The sequence below is a fragment of the Phalacrocorax aristotelis genome, chromosome 11 (assembly GCF_949628215.1).
Source record: "Phalacrocorax aristotelis chromosome 11, bGulAri2.1, whole genome shotgun sequence".
Classification (NCBI taxonomy): domain Eukaryota; kingdom Metazoa; phylum Chordata; class Aves; order Suliformes; family Phalacrocoracidae; genus Phalacrocorax; species Phalacrocorax aristotelis.
In genome coordinates this window covers 3,961,548-3,974,673 of record NC_134286.1, presented here as the reverse complement: position 1 = coordinate 3,974,673, position 13,126 = coordinate 3,961,548, and the positions used below count along the sequence as shown (strand labels likewise).

The 13,126-nt window shown below is 38.3% G+C and overlaps 1 protein-coding gene across 2 annotated transcripts in view; it reads right to left on the bottom strand.

The window, feature by feature from the left end:
- Positions 1 to 13,126, bottom strand: part of DACH2 (dachshund family transcription factor 2) — a 311,231-nt gene that overhangs the window by 72,518 nt on the left and 225,587 nt on the right. The window lies entirely within an intron of this gene.

Here is a 13,126-nt window from a genome sequence, read left to right as displayed (position 1 = left end):
AGACACTGAACGATGGTCTCCCGCTATCGCAGGGAATCAGGCCACCCAGTCCCTGCCAGAGACTAATCGGTGTCCATCCTCGGGCTCATCAGGTCTCTCACCACTGTTAATCTTACTGGAGAGTCACTCCGCTAGTCACTCCCTCCAATGCTCACTAGCATTCTAGCTTAAATTCATCTCCGAACAGGTTACAACAATTTATCCTGCTGCTAGGTTATCTTTGAGTTTAAACAGCTTTCCCTCCAGTGCTGGGTTTGATCCTGGGGATGTCCTCAGCGAAACACTTCACTTTGCTAGGTTAAACAAGCCAGGCATTAGGCTGGGCTTGAAAATCATCAGTATTCAGCAATTTAAAGAGTCCAGCTATCAATTACGTACAGTAATTACCGCCTACAACAAAACCACTGTATAGCAAACTAAGCACTCGTGTGTTTGGTGTAGAATATCTGTTTGGTCTTCTGAAGACAGGGTGTTCTGCAGCGATTTTACAGACTGCAGTTTTCTTCAGAATTACACTTAAACACTCAAATAACAACAAGTTCCTTTTAAACAGCAGTTAAGTAGACCGTGTTAGTGAATCCTGAAATATATCTGGTCTGCAAAATAAACCACCTTAAAAAACTCAGATTGAACATTTCTAGAGTAAAAAGATATTTTAACTACACTTCGTTTTCAGGTATACCCCACATTTTCAACTAGATTATAGATTGATATCAAAATATGTAACTACAGTATTGATTTGGTTTTGAATTTATGAACAAGAATTTCAATTAGAATAACTGAATAGATTACTGTGATGCAGCAGATAGAGGCAGCAAGCAAAAAACATTTTAATCGAATATGAAAGTAACAGAAAACTTCCATTCTTTATGACAACATTAGCTAATAAACATGATTAATAGGGCTAAATGAAAAAGTTTGAAAGATCAATGATTGAGAAAAAAGGAAATCACTCCATCATTTAGCACTGTGTCCAAGTATGAATTACCTTCCTATAAAAGATTTGTAATTTGTAAAATGATGAGTAATACATTGACAAAGAAAGATACACTAAATTATGTCATGTGATATAATATAACATGGCACAGTGCAGTAATCGGAGGAACTACTACGGTTAAGGCTGTGTCAGCATCTTTGTTATTTAATATACTGTATATCAGCTCTTTCAAATAACGTTTGACATACTTAGTATAGAAGTTGTTCGTTCTGACCATTGTGAAACAGAGGTGGTATTATTTGGTAAAGTACTTCTTAAGTTAAACGTGTAATTTAAAAAAGATTTTCTGAGGAAATGCTTAGCATTTGACTTTACCAAATGAGTTTTACTTTTCCCCATAAGCTTTTTCAATAACTTTAACACTTACACTTTGTTCTTCCTCCGAAAACACATGCCATGTACCTTAGCATGCAGTTTTGCTTAGAGATAGATTTTGTACGTGTAACTTCACGGATCAGGGCAGCAGCCATGAAAACTGTGCACAAGACACTTTGTCAGAGATTTTTGGATTAAAAGAAAAAACAGCACTCTTCACCTTGAAGTCTCCCTCACCCCGTTTGCTTCTCTCCAATACTTCCCACCCCAGGCACAGGTTGTCTAAACTCAGCCCATTTACTTATTTCTGGAAGTTTCTCTCATCTTTCCAAAGCCTTGTGCATCTACCCACCATGCTTCTGTGGCCCTGCAGCTGTGGTATCAGGGCACCCTACCAGCCCTCTGTGCCCACCTTTACAACTGTTGCACATTCCATAGGAAAGTGCAGTTATTCCTGTTTTACAGACGGAGAATTGCACTGCGCAGAGAAGTGACTCGCTTAAGGAAATACAGGAAACCTGCAATGGAACAGGAAACTGAATTTAAATTATGTCCTACAGTCCAAATCACGGAACCGGTTTGGACTCCAGATAAGGAGTCTAAAATTAAACAATGGTCCATACTACTGTGTACTGAGAGACGGACTTCAAGTAATTTCTTTTACGTATATATGAAACAAAAGGGGAAAAAATATATGAAAAAAGAAAGCAAACATACAACACTATGGGAAATGAGACAACAGAAAACAGCAACGGAACTTAGTTTACCTCTTGTATATGAAGGGACATGTAGTTTTTTATTCCTTTTAAATAAGAAAGATTAGTTTATACTAAAATATTAGTAACTTGATTCATAAGTGTCATAGGAATATTATTAGAGCACTCAGAAGTCTGTTGATTTGTCAAAATGCCAATACATCATTTATACACTTTACAAAAAGCTTTACATTTAACACTATTACCCACTACCCATATGACCTTCTCCCCAGCAGATAAAACCGAAGGACAAAAAGGTAATTTTTCCTTATCTTGTTTGCATTCTAGTCAATCTTGTCCAAGAACAGATTGTCCTCAGCATTAAAAAAGGGCAAGAGAGACAAGAAGCTCCATCTTCCAGAGCTCCTGACGCTTGTCGGAAGCAAGCAGAGAGTGCGGTTTCCTTAATGTAGCCACGCCGAAGCGGGGAGGAAAAGGCAGAGGAATTAGCTGGCCAGCCACCCCGAAAGACTGCAGACCGCTAAAAAGTCTGACCTGCTTCAACCACCCAGTTCAGGCCGCGCAGCAAACGTGTGGGGTACGCTTCTGCTTTCAGAGTTGCAGCTACAGGCACGTTGTGGATGAAAACAAAAAGGCCTGATTGTCTGCATTGTGCATAGTCGCCCCCACAGAAACGTAGCGCGTGTTTCAAAGGGCACAAAGGCAGACGCTACATGCATTTGGTAAGAGAAAGAGTTATTTACAATGTACTTCATTATTAAAGTCTGGTATTTGCCAGTCCTAACAGGTTATCTGGGAGAACTTATTTATCAGTGCATGAATTACACTTATGTTCAAACTAAGCAAAAGCAAACCTAACGTAACAAACCCCAGTCCATTCACTTCTAAATTAAAATGCAGCGAGAGGTAAGTGTTCCCTTAATGGCATTTTACAGCCCAGCGGCCAAATTCCGCATGTCTCTGCTCCCAAGTCCCTGTGAACAGGGAATTCAGATGAGTTCAGATGCACAGAGTTAAATCACAGGTAACACAAAGAGGGGAAATCAGCCTAAGCGAGACACGCACATGCTGTCCATGACATACACTGCACTCACAGATCCACTGCAAGGTTATTTACAATCACGTACATGTCTGTAAGCGAAGTGCCTCTGTTTAAGTTTTATTTTGTTTAGTTGAAGGAAATGCAAGTGATAAGCTCAGCTCCAATTTTCTGAAAATGCTGCTTCTCACCCATCTTCGATTTTGTAAGATAACGCTTAAAGCTACACGTTCTCAAGTCATAAACCTCCCTGCACATTTGTGTTCTTCAAAACAAAATCCAAAAAAATTTTTTTGGTGAAGATATACTTGTGGAGATTAAATTAGTGTCTTGTTTTAGGTATTGAAAGATCTCCAGAAAGTAATCAAAGTTCAATTTGGTGACAGTTTCTTTTCATTTGGTTTCAAATTCATTTTATCAGCCTTAAAACTGTCTGGTCGAGCTAAATGAAATCCACTCTGTCAGAGGTACCTTTGAATTGAACAACCACCCTGTTTCAATCTATGTCTGTCATTTTATTTTTTGTTGTGATACATTTCTGAAAAATTGAACTCAAATTGTTAAAAGCAATACCATCTTCACTGTCCAATTTTATTCTAAAATTATTTTTAAACACATTTTTCACCATGTTGGGTATATTAAGCGTAACATCAGCTGCAAAGAAAAAAGTATTCAGTGCGCTGCTATTTCACCACTGATAATTTCAAAGTATTTATCACCTCTAACTTCTTTTAAAAGTGTTCACCACGCACAAGGCCTTCAGAATTTTTTGACTTATCTAGAACCCCAGTCCTCCTAAAACAAGATGGGCCTACTTGCCAGCATTCCTAGCCCCGGTATTATCAGGTGTCCCAGACTATTTGCTTTTACCAATATCCTAATCTCACCTTGAGACTGGGAAAAACAGTCACTTCTTTGGCCTACACAGAATATCCTCTGCTGAAAACACTTCAGCCCACAACTTTTTGTCAGCTCTGTTCATGATATCAACATTTGTGTGTCCCAGGAAGAGAATATTTGGTAGCAAACAATTTTTGTCACGTTTGATAAACTGAGACTCTCACTACAGCCAGGATAGGAAGAGACCGCCCAGGTCATGTTCCAGGTGAACTGTCACTTTCCTGTCAGAAAAACATGGAACTGTTCTGGGGCACATTGTGACCCATTTAACCTCAAATTCTGTCCTTCATATTGGCAGCAGATTATTCTATTTATGGAGACCACGCAAGTGTGGACACTTTCTATGGTCCCTTATCACTCCCAAATAAACTTTCTTACTTTAAAATGGGAATGAAAATTTTAATCAGCCCCCAAAGCATGACACCCACCTGAAAATCTAAATAGAAGATTTGCAATCATTTAAAGCTTTAGTGCATTAATTTGTTTAGCTGTGTGTATTCCACTATATCAACTTCTGGATTGTACCCTACAAGAAAGCCATGAAAGTGTATAGGGTAAGATATTAAAACTCAAGAAATCCAGTGATGGCTTTACTGGGCTACTTCCAAAAACTTATCAAGTGGTTCAGCAGATGTAATTACTGCTTAGCCCTGCCAAAGCTTTCAAATGTGCCCATTAATTCAGCAATTCCCAATCTGTCCATCAGTCAGTCATACTTACAAAATATGTCTGTCACAACTTAGGTGAAGTAATCTGTTGATAATTATACAATAAGAAGGCATCTGAATCTGAATGTAATTTCTAAACTTTTTGAAAAGCTTTAATGACAGCAAAATCAAAGTTTATTTCACAATAACAGGATACTGAAGATAATTGGGAACGTGTCAGAATATTTGATGCCAATTTAATTAAGAACAACTAATTCCAGGAAGATACCTTTTCAGAAGCTAAAAGCAGAGATGTAATATTTATTTGGGAACCTAACCATCTCCCCCAAAATTCCTTCCCTTTAAAACGAACTGAGAAAAAGAAATAAGGTGGTAAATACAACGTGTTTTGAAGTTGCCAAATTATGATGGATGATTACAATGCTAAAGCATGATACCAGAAAAGCCCCCTTATCGTCAGTTACCTTGGAAAGTGAGACCGTCCTACAATGGGCCTTCCCAGTCAAAACTAAATCTCACCATTGAAATCAAGTGTGCGGTGTCACCAACTCTGAACAGTATAAAACCTGTTCTCTCCCCCTCTCTAGCAGCAGATTGGCTCGGTTATCCCTTCAAATGACATGCACAAAAATGCTGATGGCTACTAAAATACGGCAGAGTAATTTCTCCTACTTTCTAAGACCAGTGTAGAATGACTGGCTTCAGCAACCAAATCCTTTTAACAAAATGGTCTTCTGTGAAAATTTTCTTAAAACACGGATGGCCTTTTCCTCAAGTAACTAATGTTAAAAAATGGGAAAAAATGTTGCAAAACAAATAAAGAGATGTAGGAAAAGGAAAGACGACGCATTATGATTTAAGGGACTATTTTGATAAAAACACCAAGTGCTCAAAGTGGCACTATCTTCATTTAAGCTCAAAATACCAAACATATCTCAATGGGTCAGCTGATCCAACTTGTACCACACCAAAGCACCACACTGAAGTTAGATTTAGCAAGATGAGACATCATATTAAAGTTAGATACAAACTATTATAATAATTATTATTATATTATAACATTATATATATTATATATAACTATTATAATAATAATTTTCATAAAAATACACTAACATTCATAAGCACTTCTGAAAATAAGCCGCCTGTACCCATCCTCCTCTTTCCTGATTTAGTCATGCATAAATATTAATTAAAAAAAAAAGTTGCTTCTTGGCTCAGAAGGAATGTGACACACTGGAGAAAAGCTCTGATATTTAATAAATGAAGTCTTTGCTTCTTTGTTACCTGATAGTTAACCATGTGATAATGAAGGGGCTGAGTCGGGGGAAGCTTGTAATCTTCATATCAACAGTTAGGTGTTGATGGGCTTCCTAAGTGGAAATTAGTCCCAATATTTCAGGAGGGAGGGGCAATATAACTAAAGGAATAATAGCCCCCAGAATGATGGCACACAAACGGCTACAGTCCATCTAGCCTGATGGCTTGTCTCCAGCAAGGGCCAAATGCAATTCTTACCACAGAGTTTAAATACAGGGAAAATCTATAGCGAGAATTTCCCAGAATAGTCTCCAACAATTTATGTATTCGGAACTTCCTGAAACCGAGATATTTTCCTTTAATTTAATAACCTTTAATAGATTTTTCTTCCATTAAATTAAACGGATGTCAATTTTTTGCACCTACAATATCCTGTAGCAGAGTTCCACAGCTTGCCTTTGCACTGCACGAAAAGCTACCTCGTGTTATTTGCGGGTGTGCTGGGGGGTTAACTTGGCATTTGCTGCCTTCCTCTGATGTCTTCTAGTTCTTGTAGTGGATGAAATAATAAGTAATAAATCCCTATTCAGCTTCTTCTGTACAACCTGTAGTATTAGTCTTGGAATTCGTGCTAAAACGTAAACTTTCTTTTGGATCTATGTCAACGTCCGAAGCACATGCAACCCCTTTCCTGAGAGATAATAGATAACCTCTATTCTCTGTCACTCAAGGTAGCGTTGTAGGAAGCTCAGCAAGTCCGAGCTAGGGGGCAGACAATATAACTTTGCATTCTTATTGGAGAGTTGGGTTAGCGAGACCCCTACCCCGACAGCTTACAGAACGTGCTTCGGACAAAAGAGGGCTTGCATAAGTCTACACAGATCATTATTTCAACAGACATCATGTTGGTGAACTCAAGAGAGGACAACCTTTAAATGTTCAACGCTATTTTGAAAAGTAACCACAGGATTATGGTTCATTTTTGCATAGATGATCTGCTCCCTTCTGCACTCCAAGTGGTTATTGCTAACATTTTTAGTTATAAGTGTCTGAGTTCCTTGCTACTTATTTTTCTATATGAAAATAACAATACTGTACTAGAACATGAGATGTCTTCTGGTTTAGGACAATCAACAAAAAAAAAAACACCTACTTTCTACTGCAGGACCAAAGTCTGTCCTCAGAAACACGTGCATTTCACACAGAAAAATAAGGTCAAAATTTTGGTCTGTTGTGGTTTTATGGCTGTTGATGATGCACATGCCAGAAATAAAACAGCTTAACTTTCAGATCTTGAAATCTGAATAGAGTTTGTAGGGCTGGCTGCCAGAAAGGATAAAACATATATCCTTCTAAACTCAGCAACTGCAGCCAGCAAGCAAGGAACTAGGATTCATACTCCAGTGATGATAATCACTGACATTTTCACTGACCACAAAGCAAGTGCTTTTTCCTTTTTTTTTTTTTTTTTAGTTGCTTGATATTTTCCCATATTGAATAACTTACTGAAACAACCACTGAGATAACACGTACTGTCTATTTTTACAGTGACTGTAACTAGCCAGATAGTTTAGTTTGATTTTGAGAGTCTTTGAGAACAACTTGACATCCACAGCAGATAGGTAACACTAACGGTACCAAATCAGATCATTCAAGTTTCAACAATTTATCATTTATTATTTCTTTGAAATAATTACTATGAACAGTTCAAGTTACAGATTGTAATCTTCTGATTTAATTTGTAGTGACATAAATGAATTATGTATTTAAAATCTTTTCAAAAACCTCCTAATACTAAAAGAACTCTGTAATATAAAGTATGGCTTGAAAGAATTAAATACAGTCTGTGGCACTTCATACATACACATTTAGACAGTCTTCCAAACCCCTGCCAACTTGATGCATCTACACAGAACTCAATGACACTGGAGATTTTACTAGAGAATGAGAGGCTGCAAAAGGGATGCCGAACATCCTTTCATATTGAAGCTGAATGATATTGAAGCAGAAGCTCTCCAACGAGATTTACTGTCATAAGCTCCCCTTTCCATGAAGGATCAGTATGTGCCGACACTTGCACTTACACAGCTCCAACAAGTTGTGTCAGTATGGGCAACGTTGGCAAAGTAAATACTAATTCTGAAGACACACCATTTTTTTTTTTTTTTTATATCTGGCATTTGATTCCTTGCTCTAAGTTATTACTGACTTCCAAAAAATGTAGAACACTGCCAAAACTAGGAGAGCCTGTGAGTAAACCTAATTCACATAAAAGGTCAGCAGTGAAATCTACCGTGTTTCATTTAATGTCAATCTAAAAATACCATGCAAAAAAAATCTTGAACTATATTAGCAGCCAACTTGGTACTTCCTTTAAAAATCACTTTCATTTTTGCTCATAATAATAGCTGAATATATACCTACCACAGCACTTGGACATCTTACATGTTCAATCAATCTTTGATTTTCAGTATATGTTTCTCATTCTGCAAACCTAGCCATTAGGTGCTCTCATCTAATCTCTAGCGCAATTCTCCTCAATGAGTATCAGTGGGAGCTTTGCATTAGCCTCTCTAAGGAGGAGGATCAAAACCCTAAAAAAGACGAACAGTGACAAAGAAACTATTCAAGAAAATACATCCTAAATTTGTTACTGTGTAAAGGATATTCTCTACGTCTTCAAATTAATATTTCTTCCTAAGGTATAGAAAACCATAAATATAACAACTATCATCAGAACAAACATTATTAAAATGTTGATATTCATACCAGATAAAGCGAAAATATTTCCTAAGAAAAAGCGAGAGGCTTCAGCAACAAAATACAACAGCACAGTGCCAAGCTGAACTTAACGATGCTTGAGGTTTTGGACAGGATTCATTTCTGCTTGTGGTATAAGTATGCACCACCTTGATTATCATTTAAAAAAATATTGACAGCTTGCCTTCTCATACCAATGCCTAGTAACAAATTCCAAATGTTTTGTCACATTTCTTGTGAGCAATGCCATCTGCCAGAGGTGGCATTTCATGGCTGTTTACCCTGACTCCCTCCAAGAATTCATCTGCCACTATCTAATGCTGCCTGAATAAAGGGGATTAAGACTCTGATGCAACAGAGACTATTGATAATTTGGTATAATTGGGAAGAAATGAAGATAAATGAGGTTGAGGATGGAGAGGCAATTAGTTGAGCTGCCTGTACAGCTGTGTTCTCGGCCTAGCTCCCCTGGCCTTTTCTTTGGTGAGGTATGTGCAAATTAAACATAATGACAAATACACTCTTCCCAAAGCTCTTTAGTTTGGGAAGCTTGAAGATATGATTTTCACTTCTGAGATTCTAGGCAGTATTCAGTTTTTGTTGTGTTTTTTTTTTTTTAAAAAAAAAACAAACCAAAGAGAGTCATACGCAGTGTTGGGATTTTGAAAGAGCAATGCGCTTTGTAACAGCACACCTACGGCACAGTATCTGTTGTTTCAAAACACAGCTCTTCACTTGGCAGTGCTATATAGCCCCGGTGCTGGTTTTGTAGTTTTGACCGAAAGGATGAAGGGTTCTGCCTCCCTCAGCGCCACAGAGAGCCCCGATGGTTCCACAACTCCAGACATCTCTGATACCGATATTTGGTGTCTCATTCTGTAACTATCCTCTTATCCACGTAATCGGTCAAACAACCACCCCAGAGCATGACCCCCTGAAACATGGATTTTTTTAAAGTCTAGTCCCTCATTCTGCAGCTGGACCTCCATTCTTTTAATTGTGCTAGCTTTTAAAAGTACTGGTCAAAAGACCTTAAGTGAAATGTCTACAATACACATTTTATTCCACAAAATATCTTAGAAGTGATAGATTTTTAGTCATAAATATAATGCAAAGACAGTACCCAGATACGAGCCTTATTTCTAAGCTACACTATTCAGGTGAGGCCAAGTGATCAAGCTTCAATACTTTGAAAGGTATTTAAATCCAAAGTAAACATGGTCAGACTACAAACCTCCAAATTAGAAATCTGCAGTCTGATTTGTAGATATTCTTTCAAATATATTGAGATATGTTCATACACATATAACAATGTGCACATATATTGTTTAACATAAACATACAAAAAATACATTTGCCACAAGAAATACCACTGTATGTTTCACATAAGATTCTAACATAGCGTTTCATAAATGTCAAATAATATAAGATCCCATTTAGAAAAAAGCCAATATTTACAGAGGCAGCTTTGGTTTATAGTCATGTTTGCTTAAATACCCACCACACGTGAATTTTTTGCTTTCATATACAGGTGATTCTATCTGAACTGGGTCTTAGATAAAAGACTTCATAGAACTGCAGTTTCTCCTGCCCCCACATTGTCCTCAGCTATTTTAAAAAATTATTTTACTGATTACTTGAAAAACATTTCTTAGAAAAAGACAAAGCCTAGCTTCTACGCATGGAAGAGATTTTGGTGAATCTTGGAAGACAAATTTGAGAGTCTTAAAAATTTCATAAATTTATTTTGTAACGTGACTTTTCAACTTAGTTGCTCTGTATTGTAGATTACAGTTCTTTGTGGTGTTCTCAAAGCTGAAAATACTTGAAATTATGCCTTTTCAGACTCACAGAACTTTTGCAAAATACAATGCCTCCTCCTTATTTTTTGCATATGCAAAACCTTTCCCAATCTCAACACTGCCTTCTTCCCTGCTACCTAGAGGTCAACCAATATTTCAATTCAGATTTGCCTAATGTACCTTTTCATTTTGGATTAGACTTCTACGGAAGACTAAAAATAGTTCAGTCTCTCTGAGGCAAACATGCCAGGAGCAGAGAAAATTATGAATAGCTTATACTTAGGTTGAAATTTACCTTGGTTTGTCTTACTGAAGCTGAAAATTTGGCTGAGGTAACTGTCCCTTTACATAATTAAAGTTTTTAACATATAGTTCAGAGTAGCGATCTTTTGAACACTGCAGACTAATAAAATTGCATATATTACACCTCTGGTCTTTTACTGAAACCGTCTTCTCATTAACATTGTAAACAAGCAAAATTATCTGCTGCCCATTTTCTGGCTTGACACTTTATCAAGGTATTCCAAGTTAATCTTCAATCCTGCGACCGACCATGTACAGTGCACACAGTAAATCAGTCACACAGAGCGAAGCTTTGGCTTTCCACTGGTAACAAGTGCCCATGTCCTGGCTGGAGAGGCGGCAGCGGGTCCCTCCAGCTCTGCCCGGCTTTCTCCCACCTGCGCCACAGCTGTACACACTTCAACACTCATGCTGGCGGCCTCCTGGGATCACACAGGGTTGAGCTCTCTCAAACAAAGCCAAAATACACATCTCTGTGGTGCTCCTGATGTGTGTCAGCACTGCTGTGCTCAACAACACCCAGTCCAGCACTCGCCTTTTATTTTGCATTCGAGAAAACCGTTGCAAAGACTTGCCTGATCTCATCACACCTCAGCGTGCCTCTCCTTCAGCCACAGCGACGGCACGAGCTGCCGTGTGAAGAACAACTGCTGGCTGAGGGCCACGGGCTCTGGCCGGGCAGGAGGAAAAAGGGCAGAAAGAGCAGAAACCGCAACACAATGGAGAGCGCGAAACCTGGGACGTGACCCCCTTAGGCACAGGTAAAGGGAGAAAAAGGATCAAAACTGTTCTGTAACGTCAAGAGGTTACTGGACACTGAAAGGAGGGCAATTTCAAGAATACTTCCATAACCTAAAAGGTAGTAAAAGGCAGTTTCTGACTGAGCAAGACCAAAAACAAAGGAAAGGTGGGTGATAAAACAGAAATAAACACATGAAAAATTTACCCTGGCACGAATAGGACAAAGAGCTGAAAATGAAATATTCAGTTTTCTGTGTTTGCCTTGCCCTGTTTTCCCACTCCACCACTAAAACACTTGTGTAAGTCCCTCTCCTTTTTTCTCCGTTTCACACAGCCCTTCCTCAAAGGTAGGTGCTAATTCTCTTTACATCAAAATCCCGTCCCCAAATCATACAATGTGACAGACTCACAATGACTGCAAGGGATTAAGTGAAGCTGTTCCTGAGAAAAGACATTGTGTTTTTATAGACTCCCTTCTTGCTGTCTTCCAAATGCCTCTGCGGTTACAGCTGTAATACAAGGCTAAACAGGAGTTCTGCTCTACTTCTTCACACTTCTAAAACTCAGAGATATTCGATTTGAGTATAAAAGTTAAGTGTACAATAAACAACAGCTTTCTGACTGCTAGTGTTTTTTCTTTATTTATTTGCACCCTACTTTGAAAAGTTTGCTCATTTTCCTATGTTATAATGGTACCTACAGCAGTATGAGATAAGATTTCTAAAGATAAAATGGAAATAATTACAAAGGTAACTGATTTCTCAGAAGTGAACCTGGAAAGCAAAAAGAAGGAACTGAAGTATTTCTGCAGCTAGTACCTTAGCTTACTAAAATGTTATCACAACTATTCATCTGCCGTGCCTCAGGCAAGCTTTTTAACAGTGGGGTTGGACTGGTATATGTCTGAAAAACGAAACATTGGCAATAGCTGGTAGCGCTGCCAAAGGACCAGCTAAAAACTACAGAGGGTTCCTAACGGAGAAATGTTTTTCTGAATAAACGTTAGCCCAATCTCTAAAGTTGACTTGGAAGGATGTACTTTGTGGCTTACTACGGTGTTTGCATAAAAGAGCTGACACACAGCTGTAACTGATGGTCGAGGATAATAGCCACAGATTTCAACAGATTTTCAGAGATCCCTGGTATATGCTGGGAACAACAATATCAAAAGGTTCCTCTCTCCAGCACTGCTGGTGTCAAGGTTAATGAGCTAAAACTTGTTAAATTGATATTACCAAACTAATGACTTTTTTATAGTATACTGCGTGGATTTTAACAGACAGGATAATGTGGAATATTGCTAGTCTTAATTGAATTAGAAGTTATCGCATGTACACAATTAAGAGAACTAAAAATGGAGGAGCTGTGAGCGAATTGGCTGTCTAGACCATGCTATTGTCACCTACCTCACGTGCTGCCACACGTGCTCTTCAAATTTCACATTTAATGCCTGAATTCAGACCACATTCAACTGCAAACATATGGGGGAGAGAAAATACCACAATCTCCAAACACAGTCTACTGGCTATCAGTATCGTCCTAAGTTCCCTCTTCCCTGATTCACACACTGAATCAGAAAAAGCCATGTAAAACTACAGAGCCTCAGCTCTCGATGACTGTGCAAA